We start from the raw sequence: 17,918 nt of genomic DNA on the forward strand, positions 1-17,918 counted from the left end.
GCCAATTTAGCACTTCAGCACTTCAAATTTTATATGCATACAAATGTTTAAAGGCTGTAGGAGAGCTGTAAGTCACTTTGCCTTTGCAACCGTGAAACCTTAAGAAGCTCAAGAGGGCAAAGCACTGTCACTCCTTGCTAGTTTAAGCCTTCTAGCACAGAGGACCCAGGAAAAAGTTGCTCTGGGCTTAAGGCAGACAGGAATCCCCTGATACCACTGAAATCTTCAAATACAGGAGCAGAGCTGGTTGAAATAGTCACTCCATTAAATGCTGGTGTACCTTTAACCACTTTACCATTATTACAAGTGCCAAGTGCTGCGCTGTAAGATCCATGAAAATGCTTTTCTCCCACACATTTCCTAATGGGCAAGAAAATACAGTGCCTCTGGAAGCTGGCTGGCCAATGCAGATTTCCATTTCGATTTCCATCTTACCATGTTTTCTATGAAAATTAATACAAAATTAACTTTTCCTCCGGCTGGCACACATGAGCTTTCTAAACCATATTCTCAGAGATTGTTAGTGATTGAAATGCATTTTTATGCATTTCATATGCCCCCTATGCATAAAAATCTCATTTATATGTCCAGAATTAAATCTACCATCTTTACAAATTTCATTCCATCAAAAGTGTTTGATGTCAGCATGGCCTAACATGTTTATAGAGCAGTGTAAAGTAGAAGAAGGTTACAAGCAAGTCACCACACACACAGCTTATCCACTGCTCTGCCCAGACACTTGGATAAGGTTGTAATCCAAAAAGTGCAAGCTTTTACCAGGGACAAACAAGAACTGGCACACAGGCCAGCTCATCTAAGCATCCTCTGGCACAGTCCCTGCACTGTCTCCAGCTCTAGCTACAAACCTTTCCCAAAGAGAGAATATAATCCTCTGATGTAAATTATCCCAATCATATATAAAAGTGCCTTTAAAAAGGCTGAGGCCACTGTATTGTAAGACCACTTTGTGTTTTGACTGATAGGCAACACTATAGCTGTAACTACCAGATCTTATTCTGTATGAGATTATACACTGATTAATCCAGTGCTCAGTGTAGTGTTCGCAGTTTCTTTGTCTAAGAAGCCCTGAAATAACATAAACAGTCCAATAATGAGCTGTAACTTGGATGAGGAGGTTTTTTGTTGCTGAAATTTGAACAGAACTTTGAAGTGCATCTGTCAAAATGAAAAGCATAACTGAATATTATCCAATAAAACTGTGGCAAAGCTGTGGCTGGGTAGGGACTACATGAAGAAAAAATGCGACCTGCAGATGTACCACAAGTAGTTGGTTCCCCATTAACTGAACCACAAACAAGGGCAGAGAGGTGAATAGAATCAGGGCACAAAACAGCTTCTTTCTACATGAAGGCAGAATTTCACAACAGTCTTAAAAATGTCACCACTGTATTTATAAACATCCAGGATGCCCACTGCTAGGTAAATTTTTCAGAACTTTACTCAACTTAAAGGCTTAAGACTAGGGTTTTTTACCATTTTAATGCATGCATCTCTGCCCTGTGTCAGCAAGAGCTGAATTCTTTTCAAGCATTTCATCTTCTGTTTCATTATTGAAAAATATCTTTGTGGAATCACAAGATTCAGCATGTTTTACAGAAGTTTTGCAGGCAGGTAAAAACACACAGTCTTAAGTGAGAGTTATTTTACCAGCTGTCACCTGCTTATAGTAGACATTGAGCTCTATGGATTTACTTGTGTGAAAGTGAGCAATAAGTAGGATTCATTTTGACTGCTTTATATATTCATAGCTTTTAACATCAGAGAGGACAAATACATAGTGAGTAACAGTATATATTTCAGAGTAGTTAATGCCATATGAGCCACCACTCAAATTCCATATTAAACATTTAAAGAACAGGCATGTAAAAAAACTCTTTTTTTTTTTTAAAACACACCAACACAATGCAGAATTCCTGTCTTGAATAATGAAAGGCAGTCAGTAAAACATGTCACTTGCACTCTATCAATGTTTAAGAAATTTCTTCCAGAATCAATTCCTCACTGTGCACTGTTTTACAAAAAAACTAATACAAAGTAATGTCTAGACAGACCATAATATCTAGAATAAATAAAAAATGTACAATCATGTTAGTAAGCACTAAATCAGAGGATAAGGCAACAGGTATTTATTGTGTTCTTATTCTGATCTTATTGGCTGCCACCATGGTTGCAGTTCCTAATGGCTGTAAGTGATACAGCTGTGGTTCCTCAATGACAAGTGACCCCTCATACCAGCAGTGTTTGTAAAGCCTCCTTTCCCTCCTCACACAAACGTTAAAAACAATCAGAGCTATTTAGCACTAGGTTATTTTCAGTTAAGCAGCCATATAGTAGCAAATTTCATTGTTTGGAAATCCCATGAATAGCATGAGAAAGGGATGTCCTCCAGAGGAAGCAGCCAGCAGAGTGCCTTGCAGATTAGGAAGCAGCATCGTCTCCAGGACTGAGCATGGGCACAACTGAGGAGCTCAGAGAGGGTGAACACAGCCACACGAGCATTTCAGGCTGAGGATAATACACATTCATCCTTCTCAGAGTTCTGCCTAAAAGGCACTCTTCTCAAGCCTGCTGTAAGGGATGAAGAAAAATACATTGCTGCAGCCTGTCTTGAAGATTTATTCTCTGTACAAACAGTTGTGCACATCTGGTGCATTGTGCATGGGCTTTTCTCTTCCTGGCATGCTGCAGCACGAAACATGCTGCTGGAAAAATCCAAGTATTACATATATTAGCCTTGGTTCCTCGAGAAAACTGAAATTTTTACAGAGCTAGAATGCATTCATTGTCTCAAAAAATCTCATCACCTTCTGTATTATTCCAAAGGTAATTTATTTTTAAGTGCACATACCATCCAAAGTCTGAACTGTTAAACTGAAGATAAGAATAACATGTCTCCAAAGACCTTTTTAATGAGGCAAAAGACTCTTCCAGATTTTTATCAACATTGCCAGCTCAAAGCAGCTCAACCCTCTGTTTTTCTCTACTAAAACAAATTGTGTACAATTAAAGTGAAAGATCTGGCAAAGAACCATGTCTTAGAGCAAAACACTGGTATCCAAACTGCTGTACAGCCAAATCATGTAGAGGATGGCCCAAACCCATAAAGTAGTCCACCACAGAAAGAATGCAAGGAAATGGCTTCCTGCAGATGCAGCATGGGGAAGGCATGCCAGGTGTCTGACATCTACTAGAAGCCTCCAGAGAAATAGTGCATGTCATCTTGTGATATCGGCACATGCTACCTTGGTATCAAGCCCTTTGCTTTGCAGTAGCTCCTATCTCAGAGCAGATTGCCAGTGACAATGATCACTCTGGCTTATTTTAGCAGAGTAGCTGCAATTACTGGCATCAGCAGGTATCAGACTATTTCCAGCAAAGGTGTTTGGCTTCTGAGCTCTAATTTAGTTCCTGTCACTGAGACTAGAAAATACATTTTTGTTTCCCACAGCTTCTGGTGTGTATCAGACTCCAGCTTCAGCCAGGTATTTTAGGAATTCTAGGAGTTGTGTAGAACTGCACATTTAATCCTTCTGCCATGACTTTGGTGAATGATTTGTCCAAACATTTAAAAGAGGATTATAGCTTATTGAATCAGAAGAGGACCCTCATCAAAAGAAACTGGCTAGCTATTTACACACTGAAATGCTCCAAACAGCAGTACTGGCCAAGTACCATCTGTTTTAGGGTTTTGGATGAAAAATTAATTTTCAACTGGATATCCAAACATCAGGCCTTTGAGGGCTCATTTATAAACCACATGTGAAACAAGCTGTCAGCAGACAATGAGCTGTCTTGGGTGAGTGTGCAGCAGCAAACTCCCACTGTCACCAGAGTCTGTTCCCTCTTCTAGGACAACTGACTTCAGAGCTGACACAGAGACATTTAAAGACCATCCAGGCTAGAAAAGGCATAGCGCTTAGGCACATCTTAATTTAGTCAACCTGTTAGAGATAACCTTGTATACCCATTTATTGCTCCTCTTCTTCCCTCTGGTTTATTCCTTAACTGTTTTAATTACCAATACTAATGTCTGAGTTATCAATCTTATCACGTTTACAGACAGTATTCCTAGTGTGAAAGTAAGACAAGAAGGAACATCCTACTCTCCTGAAGAGGATCCAGACTTTACTGTTCAGAGGGTCAAGAACCGTCATGTGAAAAAAAAATTAAAGAAAATCCAAGTTCACCACAGTACTCAGCTCCAGAGAGTTTTGCTGCCTTGTGAATGAATGTGTGCTGCTTTAAATCAATGGCCCCAGATGCTCCAACATCCTGCATAGGTTTAACTTCATGAACTTTGAGCAATCCCATTGTAATGCACAATGTCAACCACTTATTTAACATTTTTCAGATCACTTACATGTATAAATACACCTTTATAGGCTACATTAATTAGTTCTGCTGAGGATTCTAATCAAGAAATTCTGCAAACACTAGAAGCAAAAAAACAAGAATTTTATTGCAACTAAGCATGTTTTCAGGTAATATAGATAGAGATTCATCATGGGAAATGTGCAGCAGCTCAGACCCTAAGAAGAACAGGTGATGAGTTAGATGTAAACAGAAACTAGAAAAGAGGTGAAACAGGAGGGCACAGCCAAAATCTAAGCATGGAATACAGGGGGAAGGGGAGGGGAGTGAAGGGGATGAAGGTATCAAGCATCACATGCATGTGGTGGGCATAGCAATGAACTTTAAGCATATACATCTCATTCTTCCCCAACAGGTATTGGAGATTTTTGGTTAAAAAATTAAGCCAAAGGCTGTTACCTTTATTTTATGTATGAGCAAATCAAGGCACAGAGGGATGGCTCAGGAACATTTAAAATGGCAGCCAGAGAAAAGTGCACTACCCCTACACCACGTCTGAAATTGATCTGCTCTCGTTTAAAATCAAATTGTGTAATATTTTGTGGTGCTAATCTAAGGAAGAGATCTAGGATCTCTATCATCCTCCAATAGGAGCAAATCACGGGGAGGGAAAATAAATATCCTTGGGATTGAATAGAAGAAATCCAACAAGCTGCAAAAAACGAAGAACTAGGTCTAAAATTCTGGGAAAATTCGCTTTACAAACCTTTCTGACATTTCCCATTAAAAGTGGTAATAAATATGATGCCTTCTGTGAGGAATAACATTTCAGGCAAAGCAGTACATAATGCAGACATATTATTTAATACTTCTTATGCTTCACACTTATGGGTCAGTAATTTCTAAAAAGATCCCCAGCCCTATTCCCTGCCCAACCTGGAGGAGGTCCTCAATCTGCTTTCTTCCTTCTATGCTTGCTTGGACCCTTGTGTCCAGGGTCAATTTTGTAAAACATAGTTTGAATTAACTCACATAATGTAAAATACCATAAAATTGGTTTTTGTTCTGCTTCCAGAAGCTCAGATAAGGTTTGACAGCATTAACACTGCTTCCATACTCATATACTTGGACACTGAGCCCAGATACTGTGTGACAGGCTTTAGCTGGGACTCACACAGTGCAGGAGCTGGGCAGCCCTGCTCCAGCCTTTGGTTAAATCTTTTATGATCCAAGCTATGCATGCCTAAGCTATGGATAATTTAATAAGTTTATTTTTTCAGTTATTTCCTCATAACTCTTCTTTGTTACTCAGCAGGCAACCATTTTGCATAGGCTAAACCTCACACTATACTATAATGAATCCTAAATAGTTCAGGGGTGGGAGGGTTAAAATAAAAAAATAGCGTGATATATATTCAATCATAACAAAGGACTACAATGTTTATTTATATATATATATATATATATATACACATACATAATTTTAGTGGGGGCTTCTGCTCATATGCTTCCCGGAGGAATAAACAACTGACTATATTTTTGCCACACACAGAGGAACATTAGTCAGTCCTAATTGGAAAACATGAGTTGATGCTTAAGGGTTCCACACTATGGAAACCTGGGGCTTGTGCAGTACAGCCTTCATAGTGTATTTGGCCCCACTGCAGGAATACCTTTTATTTTAATCATCATTCAGCACTTCAAGGCAAAAGCAGAGATCCTTCCCAAATGAGCATATAAATTTTCCACTGAAGCTCATTTATAATTAGTCTTTAACAGGAGTAATTTTTTTCAGTGAAATTCTTCCTAATTTGCACTATAAATGGAAGTATTTTTCCATGTCAGTTAACTTAACCTACCCAGAAATACCCTTCTATTGACACTGTTCCATGGAATTTCCTTCTTAAATTGTTTGAAAAATTTAAAAACAAAAAATGTTTAAATAAACAAGCAAATCAACAGAGATATGAGCAAATAAAAAGATTCTAAAACATGGAGCTAACTCCTCAGCCATCTTTTTTGCTCAATTTTCCTGACTCATCCCCTGGTTTTCGTCTTTCATAGGCTTATTCCATAAGCCTAATTGTTTAGCTCTTACTTTCACACCGAAAAGATGAGAAATAACAGTAAATTTGCCTTGGAAAGAACACTGCCTAGAACAGTGCAAACTGATCCTTCCTAATATTCAAAATATGGACCAGAATTAAACTATTCTGGTTCAGGTAGAGTAACATTCACTTACTAAATATTCCTGAACTGAGTTATTTCTTGAAGCAATTCTCCAACAAGCAGAAAATCCAAGCTGTCTTCCTTCTGCATCCTTTTTTATGGTCATACAAATTCCTCTCACAGGAGAGAGATGATCTGCATATCTATTTTGCTCTCCTAAATCACCTAAATACCATAATAAAATTTTCAAATGTTCAGATACTTCAGGTACTCATCCACACCAATTCTTCAAGAACAGAAAAACTGCAAGACAGCACAGAATTCTTAGTAGCTCTACACATGTGCATTTCTAACCTCTTCAAAAAAACAAATCACGTCATAATCAGACATTAGTAGTACACCAAGTACCAGGACTATGTTTCTGTGCAGTTCAATCTGCACGTGACAGCCTGGCAAACTACTGTGCAAGACCATTACATGGAAATATCAAAATAATTCCCTTATGCCTATCAATGACTATTTTTGTGTTTCACCAGTATTTTAATAAAATACAGGGTTATCTGCATGGTATTCACTTTATAAGAAACAAAATGAAAATGGTGTTGTCTACCAAAATTACACTTCTTCAGAGGTTTATGGTTTTGGTCAATGTATGTAAGGGGCCTCTGAGAAGGTCGCACTCTGTCTTCCCTATAGTATAAAACAGCAAATCCGTGAAAAAAGCCCAGTATATCCATAATAATTTCATATTCTTATTGTATACATAGGGTGGAGCTGTTACTGTGGTCTTTTATGGCTAATAAAAATTCTCTAGTATGAGACTCATTTATGATTAATTAACCTCTCTACTGGCTTTTTTTCGCTTGGTTTCCAGAACATAGCATTCAGTAGGAAATGGATGACTAGCTGCAAATATCGTAAATGTGTGCTGGGGGAATATTTGAACATTTGTTCAAATTTGTTTTAAGATTTTATGCTGCTACCCATCTCCATATCGTCTGAGCACAAAATTCTCAAAAGAGAATTTTCATTTTACTGTGTTCGCAATTCTTCCCAAGTTTGTTTCCCGTACAGATGAGGCACTTTAATTTCATTAATGCAAAAACTTGCAAAAAGTCAGTATTTAGCTTAAGCTAGCTAAAAACCGTGTCAACCACAAACTTTTAATTTTATATGTCACTAATTCTGCATTCAGCACAGACCTGAGTATTTGTAGTTCATGCAGTGTCATGATTCCCAAACAGCCAGAGCAGTGGAACCTCAATATTAGTCTAAATCATGTTTATTGTTCATGCTTTTTAAAAGTTATATATTTGTAAGATAGGCTAGTAGGAACTAACCAATAGAACCACTTACTTAACTGACAAACCAGGAATTTATAACAAACCACCAAGGAGACCTTGTGTAGTTTTTGAGTCCTGATTGGATAATTCTTATTTTAACCAACACCCCAAAATTGCATGTTACTTCCGGGTTATAGTGAATTTAATAATGTTTAATGATGTCAAAATATTATTTGACAGGCAAGGAAAATATTAATATAAGAGTTCAATTACAAGGCACAGTTTCCAGATATAAAGCAATAAACTGAATGTCCATATTGAACCACTCAGAAAAAATCAATAGCTTTTGAAAATATGTAAAAGTAACTTCAAATTAGAATTTTAAAGGCAGCTAAAATGGGTTTCAGCTGCCTCAGCACAAACACCCATTCTGGATCCTCCAAGGTATCTGAGGCATCCATGAATGTTGGCAGATATAACCTGGGACCCAAGAGGAACTTGTATCCTTTTAGTGGAGGCAGGTGGGTACATCCTTGAAGGTCTAAAATAGTCAAAATAGTCTTTGTTAAGGCAACTGAACCCCATTTCATCATCTTACATGACAAGCAGTGGCAAAAAAAAAAATGCCAGGTTCTCAAATCATTAGTGAGAAAAGAAATTATCTGTACTATAATTAAAATTCTCTTGGCAAATTCTAAATACAAAGTTAAATATTAATATGTAAAAACCAGGCCAGCACTTCTCTTCTTGCCACAGTCAAAAATGCGTCACTATGAGGAGAGGGTTACCTCTATTCTTTTACCTCTATTAACTTTTTTCTTCCTTTCATTGCTACCTGAAATAGAATCATACCTGAATTACTCAGACTACAAGTTGAGAGGATATAATGTGTTGAGTAGTCACATTTTTAGAAACTGGTCTTGAAAATGTGTATGCACATTAAATGACTGAAGAACATCTTTCTTAACGCTTCAATATATGCAAACGTCTGAAATTATTCTTCACACGATCCTTTCAGGTTGGTACATTAGATCATGTCTTTTCTTTATGCAAAATTAGTTATCACATCTGAAGTGCATTTTCAAATAGTTTGAAAGTCGACAGGGCACTAAACTGTACTGAGCAGAGAGGAGCAGCTCCAGGACGTGATACCACAAGAAACAAGCCACTGACCTAATCAAATGCTCAGTGTGTTAAATATGTCCTGCCATTGGTGTGTAAAGGAAAGTGAAAGGAAAAGAGATGAGTTCCTGGGAGACCTTTCAGAAATCTGCAACTGTTTAAAGCGTAAGTGTTCAGGAGGGGAATTGCTACAGGAAGCCACTGTCTAGAAAATGTGCCAAATGTGCACATCACCAACAATATAAAAGTGAGGCATACCCAAATGTGTGTTGGGGAATCTTTTCCAACCAATTCAAAGCCAAAGTCAATTATTAATTTATTTAGATTTGTTGGTTTAATATGTCCAAAGACGCTACTCAGAACTGAATTGGAACTCACCTCCCAAAAAACTCGGTGCACCAAGAGCTTGATGTTGCTCAAGTTCATTGATCCCAAAATGAAGAGAAATACTTCAAAGTTAATTTATAAAGGAAAAAGAGCTCCGCCTCGTTTACACAAGGGCTCTATTGCATTGACTAACTGTCACGGTAATTAAATTGCTACAGTACATAAAAACAGCCCCTCTGAAGATGGTGAGTTATATTCCCACTTCCTGGTTATTTCTAAGTAGAAAAAGACCTTTTGTTACAGTCTGAGTTAAATATAACTGCAGAAGGGATCCCATAAAAAAACACTGTGGAGGGGAAGCAAGTCTTACAGAGGTCCTAATAATGGATGCTCCAAGTCAGGGGTGGATGCTGCTCTGTTTTGCCTCCTTCTGCTGCCCTGTCCTTTGACCATCAGGTACAGGAGGATTTCTTACCCATGAAGTGACATGTAGAGCATCCTCTTCTACAGATTTCCTTGGACCTACCCTCCTGACAAATGATAGGTCTCTTTTTTCAGTCAACTCCTGCCATTGGTTCTACAGCATCCTGTAGGAAAAGGTAAACGGACAGTCAGGAAACAGGAAATTATAATTTGGTCTTGTAAGGAATTATAGCACTTTTATGATCTTGCTGCCCTAATTTACACTCATTTGCTACAAAGACAGAATCCTGCCAGCTATAAAGGGCTTTGATTCCATTTTTTTCATACACTTATCATGACCTCATTTTGCAAAGTGCCAAGTGGATTTGTTCATGCATAACCCATCTTGATGCAATGGATGGCAGCAGGAGGTAGTTTTGGGGTGGAGGGGTTAGTTTTAGTACACTTGATTAGTATAATAGGACATAATGTTCCATTCTATACTTTTCTATTTTCAATATTTTAATTCATTCTATGAGAAAAAATTCAATGGCAATCTGTCAAGGACTGCAATTATGTTTTAAATCAGGATGAAAAAAAGCATGTGTGTATTTGTGAGCAAGGGGAATAATTTACATAATAACTCAGGGTAATAATAACCCTCAGATATAGTCTTTATACCCCATACTCTATCCCTTGGTTTTAATTTTAAGATGGCTGCTTCTTTCAGTGCAGTACACCTAAAAATACAGAAATTTTAATCCTGCAATTTTTTGACAACTATCAAACAGCAAATGCTGGTACCACTTTGTCCTTAGAAATTTGCACTGCAATCAGCTGCCATCTGGCAAGGTCTCCCAAACAGAGGGTGGTTGAAATTCTCCAGAGAAAACCCATGCTTATGACTAATGGTGGTTTTTCTAGGCTTATGTTGTCTTCATCAATTGGAACCATCGGTCTGTGGCAGATTCTGCTAATGAACACAAAAATTAGAAGGTTTGGGGTTTTTTTCTAGCTGCTAATAATGTTATCCAAATATTAAACTTTTAGAGAGGCATAAATAAAAACCATATTTTAATATGAAAAATTTAAAAGCTTCAAAATCAAATGTTTTACTTTAATAAGACTAAAATATTTTATTTTTAAACCAAAATTGTTTGGAACTAGATTTTCTCTTTTTAAATTTGGCAGCCGTTTCAGGTGTCAAATGAGAAATGAAAAATTAAAGAGAAATTAAGAATATTTTTTAAAATTTAGAGAAATATAAAAAATAAGAACGCATCAAGATCTACAAGTTCTAGATGCAACTAGAAGTTAAATTTTTTTATAGTTTTCCATTTTTGGAAAGGTCCCGCCTAGAAGTATTTTTTGGGTCTACCTTAACAATTTATCTCATGAAGTTAAAAATGCATTTTCTTGTCCTTTTTAGTGTATAATATCTAGTTCAACAGAAGAAGAATAAGAAATTAGATGTCATTCATTCCTTTGCCTTTCCAAATACTGAAGACAGGATGGTCCTTGGCAGACCTTTCAATGGTGGGGGTGCATCATCACTTGGAAAAGAAGGGAAAGTATAAACAGTGATTTATGCAAATGCTTTCCTTAAAATGAGGGTACCTTATATCTCATAAGAATCATCACGATGGCTTTTTTGTGTGCCTCAAAATTTCACCCCATCTTCTAAGGTCCTATTCAGTGTCCACCACATCCCTCAGCCTTCATCTTCATGCACAGATGGACTCCATGAGCTTACAGGTCTCTTCCAACACAAACTATTCTATAATTCTGTAATCAAAAGGACCATTTCTGGCTCATTCTGAACATGAGCGAAGAGAGAGTTTTTCCCAATGCAGTGTCTTGGCATCAGAGGATGCTAAATATAATGCTTATAAAGCCCATTTAACCTGGAAGAACTGTTGTCTTAAAAGAAAATACAACAAAAAATTATGATGTTAGTGGCGTAGTAGAAATTTTTCTTTTTCTGCTGGGCAGACTATTTGCCACTCTAAGATAAATTGGACTCTAGACTTCAGCCTAGATTTTGACAGGTAGTGTTATTTTATGGGACTTTCCACAGCTCCGCTGAAAAGGCTGCTCAATATTCTGAGTAACCAGCCCTGCCTTTTGACAGCTCAAAAATTCACCACTTCAGTTTATGTTAAAATAATTTTTGCAATGGTAATCATGAGCACTGAGGAAAATTAGTTTTATCATTAAATAATCACACCCTTGAGAGGCTGTGGGCACACAGCTGGCACTCAGCTGGCTTCAAATAGCTGAAATGTAACTATTGCAGAGAAACCATACCTCTTGTCTTTGAGTATAAATTAAAACTAAAATAGTAACCTTTTTTTTTCAGATTTATTTTTTGTATATGAGCAAAGCTGCATACCCACACTAACTAAATATGGAAGAAAGTAGTCCATGTCCCTGTATTAATACATCATACTAATAACACAAAAGCAGATTAACCTATGTCATTAAAATGTTTTGGGGTTTGCTTTTCTCTGTTTAGTGGCAAGAGAGAAAAATTGATGCCTGCAATATTCTAACAAACAAACCAACAAACAAACAAACAGTGCATCTTTTGTATCAGGATTAAATGCCCAGCAGAGCACAGCACACCCTGAGCTTTGCACAGCCATGTGTACCTACTGGCATCTGTACCTGAGACAACTCGGCAGTCCCAGTGCTCAGTCAGAAGGGAGACTTCCCAGAGCAGCTCCCAGCAGCCAGGATGGGGAGTGAGAAATGGCTGTGCCACAGAAGCTGTGCTGCCTCTGAAGCTACCTCATAGCCCTGGGAGAAGCAGGTGCCTTTCTCTGAACACTCCTGTGTCCTGCAAGAAACTTCTTCCTGTCTCTGTCCAGGATCTTCCCAGCTACAAGGTCAGATGTCCAGCAAGAGCAGAGGGCTCCGGAGATGTACTGCTTGTCAGGCTAGAAAAGTCTGTTCTTTACCACATCGGGCTGGAGCTGATCTGGCTCTGTCACTTCAGCCTGCACCAGGAGTGGGTCACACCCCAGGAGCAGGATGACCCAAGGTGCCACCAGAGCACTTGCTCTATGGCTTTTTGGCTGTCAGTCTGTGCTCTGAGGAGACAAGGATGAGAGGGAGGTTTTTTGCATGGGATAATAGAGGATTTATTGCTCTGGGCAATCTCGGGGGCAAAAGACAGAAAATGCGAACGTGCAACAGCTGAAATAGGGAGGAGGTCCAAAGGGAGGGTACAAAGCATCAGCTAATCAGAGATATCCTGGGCAGGGTAAAAGGCAGGGTTCACAAAACCATCATCCAATGAGGCAGGGAGGGAGGGAAAATTGGGTCACATGGACTAATCAAACGTCAAAGTTTAGGGGATTTCCGAACTGGAATTCCAAGCATGTGGTGAGTTTAAGATAGGACTGACTGGAGACTTAGAGTAGATTGACAGTGTGGGGTGGGAGAGTCTCATTTGGACCAAACCATCAACTTGAGCAATAACACAACATACCATTAACAAGAAGCACACTGCAACAGTTCTGCTTCCTCAGATATAGGCAATGGGGCAGACTCTTTCCTCTGGCATCTGTACCCTACACAGCTGCACACTTTGCTTCATGGACCTCCTGGTTGAGCTGGGGAGCCCAATTTACTACTGTTTTTAAAGAGAGAACAGTGTGGGCCACCAGGGGTGGGTGATGACAAGGAGAAGGTGACTATTCTTAGCATCATAGTAATTTTAGTTTCCTAAACTTAACTATATTTTCATGAAGGTTTACCCACTAGGATATACATTGAAAATGAACACTGGAAGTTCACATTCCAGAGGCAAATAGGCAATGTGAAAGTCCGGTTAACAGTCCAAACACTGATCCATGGGATTTGTGCAGCTCTGCTGGCAGTTCTGTTCAGCCTGCTGAAGTCTATCTTTTCCAATATAGAACAACACAGTACTGTTAATAATATGCCTGTTCTGAAATCACAATAAGGCCGCTGAGGGGAATTTGATTTATCAAGAGATAATCATCTGGAGGGGAATGAAGACACCTGTCTGCCTTCTGTTGTCAAAATTTAATATAATCATTAATAACAATATCCTCCCCCCATCTGACATAATGCTTACTTAGTCATTTAATTACCCAGATAATCTTCACACAGAGTTTATGTTTTTACCTCTAACTGGTTGCCTAATAGAGCTTGCACTACTCTATATCATAAACACCCCAAGCAGCACACTTTGCACTGTAAAATTCCAGCAGAGGCAAAGTGCCATGCTTTAGTTAACTGTGGAAACATCCATCTCACACCAAAATGGTTTTGATCAAGAAGCACTGCCTAGCTACTCATTTAGGTTGTGTTCAGCATGATATTTAGACTCATGCCCAGTGTTCAAGCCTTTGAAAAGTCCTACAGATCCTCCCCTAGTGGGTTAATAAAAAGTGACTCAGTGCTTCAAAGATACACTCAGAGCTATGGCTTTTGGATGAGTGACGTTACCTGTTGTTGTTGTTGGGTGAGGGTGTTTCTTTGGCTATGAATCAGTGAAATGAGGACCTGCAGATGCTCCTTATGCTATGAATATACATCTTAATTTTTTGTTATTGAAAATATTTTTTTTTAAAAAATCTTAATTGCAGCATTTATATCCTGATCCTCTTATACTCACACTTCTGCCAGTGTTAAAATCTTCAAGAGGACCCTTCAAGAGGATCAAATGCCTTAACAGAAACCAATGCTGGATTGATGAACAAAGCAATTGTATTCCAAAATTTCCCAAATCAGCATAAAGATTGCTTACAAATAGATTGTTTTTCCAGTCACATTTCTGGAACAGCAAGTTTTTACAGTGTAAATTGCTTGTTTGCTTCCTCTGCTACATTAGAACGTAAGCTTCTCTTTTTTTGCAGTGTCGTGGCCAGTACCCTCAAACAAAAGACTGCTTTTGCACAATATCAATTTATATGCTAATAATATTGCTTGCAATTGTACCTATGCTAACACACAAGACCAGGTTATAGCCAATTCCCATTTCTTCTCTTTTAAGATACTTGAAGAGTGATAGTCCTAAAGATTATGGACTCTCTTCTCATTTCCTCTTCTCAGCATTGCCAAAGTCTATTACCTAGCTGCTTCATCTCATATTAAAAACTGTTCAAAAACCTCAGAGACTCCTTGCACATACTCATGACTTTTGCATGAGCAAAAATTGTGTTTGCTTTAGGCAAACATATGTTTCCTGTTTATTAGTGCAAGCTTTTAGCACATTTGCTTCATCCTGAATAAAATGCTGACATACTTTTTTTACAGTTCAACCCATCAGCAACCCCAGTGGTGGGGCTTGTCTTTGATTGTGGCAGGACAGCCCAGAAAATACCTTGGATGCTTTCATGGATAAACCATGGGAAGCTGTCCAAACTTCACTCTGGGTACAAGTATCCCAGCACTGTCCTGAAAATTGAAACACTATGTCTGTTCTCTATGGAAGAATCTGTTTCAGGAGATAAAGAGCTACTGAAAGGATTTGTTTAAATCAAGGAACTTGAATTATAACTCATTTGAACATGAGATGTAAAGCTGGAAAGTGTCATGGAGCTAGAATCAACCTTTGGAGCAAGGTTTCTAACACTGTAATACTAGAGAAAATCCAGCTGTAGAACGTTAGAAAACAGTTATATAGAATAAAATTTTCTCAGGGAGGTGAGCTTGTGCTTGTACAATGTGGTGACACTGTACAAGCTTTGGACAGCATTCACAATTGCAGCCTATACATTAGTAAGAACTTAAATTATCCCTTTTCTGGATTATATTCCTCAGCTTCTACAGCACCAGTCTTTCAGGTGGAACTCCTTTGACTCCTTCTCATTCATCTGGCTTCACTTCTGTGGCAAAATCATGCCCATTAGCTGAATTCCAGATATAAAATATAAGCCTACTTTCATAATAAAAAAGCATTTATATATATATATGTGTGTGTGTGTGTATTAATATGTATATATATACGTGTATGTATATATATATGTATATATGTATATAATTGAGGATTTCTCTCTGATTTCCACCAAGCTATTGAACACTGAGTATTGACTTTGGCTGAATCAGTTGTAAGGTGCAAGAAACAACCACAGTAAGAGACACAATGCTGAGGATCCAACATTCACACTACACTTGTTCTGGGACTTCTGCTTCAGAATATCTGAAACCAATGTCCACAGACTGGGTGTGTGTTAGTAGAATGAGCACACAAGTGCACCATCTGACTGTTTTGTCTGAAAGGAACCCATTTATTTGAACTTGCTCTTAAATGTGTGAACAAAAACGTACTAGAGTTGATCAGATTTGTTTCAAAAGCACACTCCAGATCCAAGTTGAAATAATAATGTAGACGTGGACTTTGCAACCAAGATGTGGTTGGGTTTGGGGAGCTGGGCAGAATTCAAATGCTGTCTGCCTGTTTTCCAGACAGCAGCCAGTCATACATACTCAATGTCTGCTCCACTTACTTATCAGCCCTCCACTCAGCATAGTCTGCTCACTGAAATGGGTGAAATCTTATTTAACTGCTGAAGGATTTAACCATTTGACTTGGGAAAAAAGCATATTGGTACCAATCTAGTACTTTATGCAAAGAAACTAGTAACAGAAAGCACAGTTAGGAACATAGAGAAAATGAAAATGTATAATATTTACATAGATTCCACTGCTGAACGCAGAATCCTAAACAACTCTCTGCTTGATAAAACTGACTAAAAATTTTTGATTCATTTCTTCCAAGTAAAAAAAACTGACTGAAAATACATTTCATCAGGAAACTTTGCATTCTTTTCTAATACACCCTTGAAAAGCATCAAAATAAAAATTTCAGTAATCAAAACCAAACACAAATTCTCATCTTTAAAATTTCTCCCAAACCATTTGTAGTTAGCTCAAAAAAAAATGAAAACAAGAAAAAAATTAAAACTTTAAAAAAAGAGCTTCTGGGGGTTTTGCAGCTGTAATCACATAAAAAACTGTGATTAAGAAATTACATGTTTGAGGCTGAAAATGCAAATGCTTCATATTTGTCTAAATCATAACTTCAAATGACATTGCAGTGTTCTTGCTATTTTATGCAGTACTTATGTTACTGAGTCAGTTTTTCCTGTCTTTTTTCTTTCTCTAATTTTTAACAGCCTTTTATTTCCTGCTCTTGCTTTGTAAGGTAAAACTTTCATTGCTTTCTTCTGAAGAGAGACTGCAAGATGTTCTTAGTAATCAAGTGTAATGGGCCATGTTCTCTGAACATTTAGAGATGGAACTAGCACAAAAAGAAATAAAAAACAGTGGCAGAAAAGGCTGATCAGCCTCAGCCAAACCATGGATGAGTCAGCTGGGACCAGTGAAATACTCTCCAAATCCACAATCAGCTATGTCCAAGGGAAAGCACATCAAGAACCAAAGTACAGGGAGAACTTGCTTCCTCATGTGGTCACATATATTCTCCTTTCATTTGATGAAAGCAGATGACTCCTTTCATTTTCAGGAAATTGAAAGCAGTGTAAAACAATACAGTCAGAATTTTAACTTTTTCCCTCTGCTTTTGTACCACGGTAGCACAAATACATTTCCCAACTTATCCAGCCACCATGCTTGAAATCTAATCTCTAAGGTTTTGGCCCATTTTTTAAATACTGGATTCTTGACTCAGTAGGCCTCAATATTCTCAGTGTCTGTTTTCTTTAAGGGAACGCTGGTCCTAAAAGTGAAGGTTTTTTGAGGAAACTTACTGTGCAAACATTTGGCAAACAGAGTAGAAAAAACACAAAAGCAGTAAGTGCTAAATGCAGTCCTGATCTCTGCTTAACAGCAGAGCTCTTCCCTGACTCTTTCTGTGTTTGCCACTCCTTCCACACACACTCCAGGTGACAGCCATGGAGATCTGGTCCTTGAAGTCATCTACAATTTTGTTGGCCCCTTGTTTGTGTCCTTCTGGAACAGAAATCTAACTAGTACTCTTGTCCTTCACTTAACTTTTGGATACAAACTCACATTTCTGGGCAGACTTCTTGGTGTAAGGTATCTTTTAGGCTCTCAATTTATTTCTATCAAATGTTACAAAGCAATCTCAGTGTTTTGTCAACTGTAGATGGCACAAAACAAGCTCCGTAAAATACTGCTTTACTCAGGCATGATGAAAGACTCTGGTGCTCCTCTTCCATTTACTGTCACAGACATCACATAAATGAGCAGTTAAAGGACATTCTGAGCAAGCCTGTCTTGATACTTCAGATATCACAGAAGAGAATTCTTTAAGCATGGCCTTTT

The 17,918-nt window shown here is 38.1% G+C and overlaps 1 long non-coding RNA gene across 2 annotated transcripts; it reads right to left on the minus strand.

The window, feature by feature from the left end:
- Nucleotides 1–2,230: 2,230 nt before the first annotated feature.
- Nucleotides 2,231–12,731, minus strand: LOC148184787 (uncharacterized). 2 transcript variants are annotated; one of them, XR_015771963.1, is made up of 4 exons: nucleotides 12,303–12,731; nucleotides 11,253–11,420; nucleotides 9,709–9,820; nucleotides 2,231–2,589 (listed from the first exon to the last, which is right to left on the minus strand). It is a non-coding gene; the product is annotated as an uncharacterized LOC148184787 (long non-coding RNA). The 2 variants fall into 2 exon arrangements; XR_015771962.1 differs by lacking the exon at nucleotides 2,231–2,589 and having other exon boundaries at nucleotides 8,167–9,820.
- Between the last annotated feature and the right edge of the window lie 5,187 nt (nucleotides 12,732–17,918).

Source organism: Pseudopodoces humilis, chromosome 2, assembly GCF_049639895.1.
Source record: "Pseudopodoces humilis isolate 2021_Gansu_Grassland_sample_001 chromosome 2, ASM4963989v1, whole genome shotgun sequence".
Classification (NCBI taxonomy): Eukaryota; Metazoa; Chordata; class Aves; order Passeriformes; family Paridae; genus Pseudopodoces; species Pseudopodoces humilis.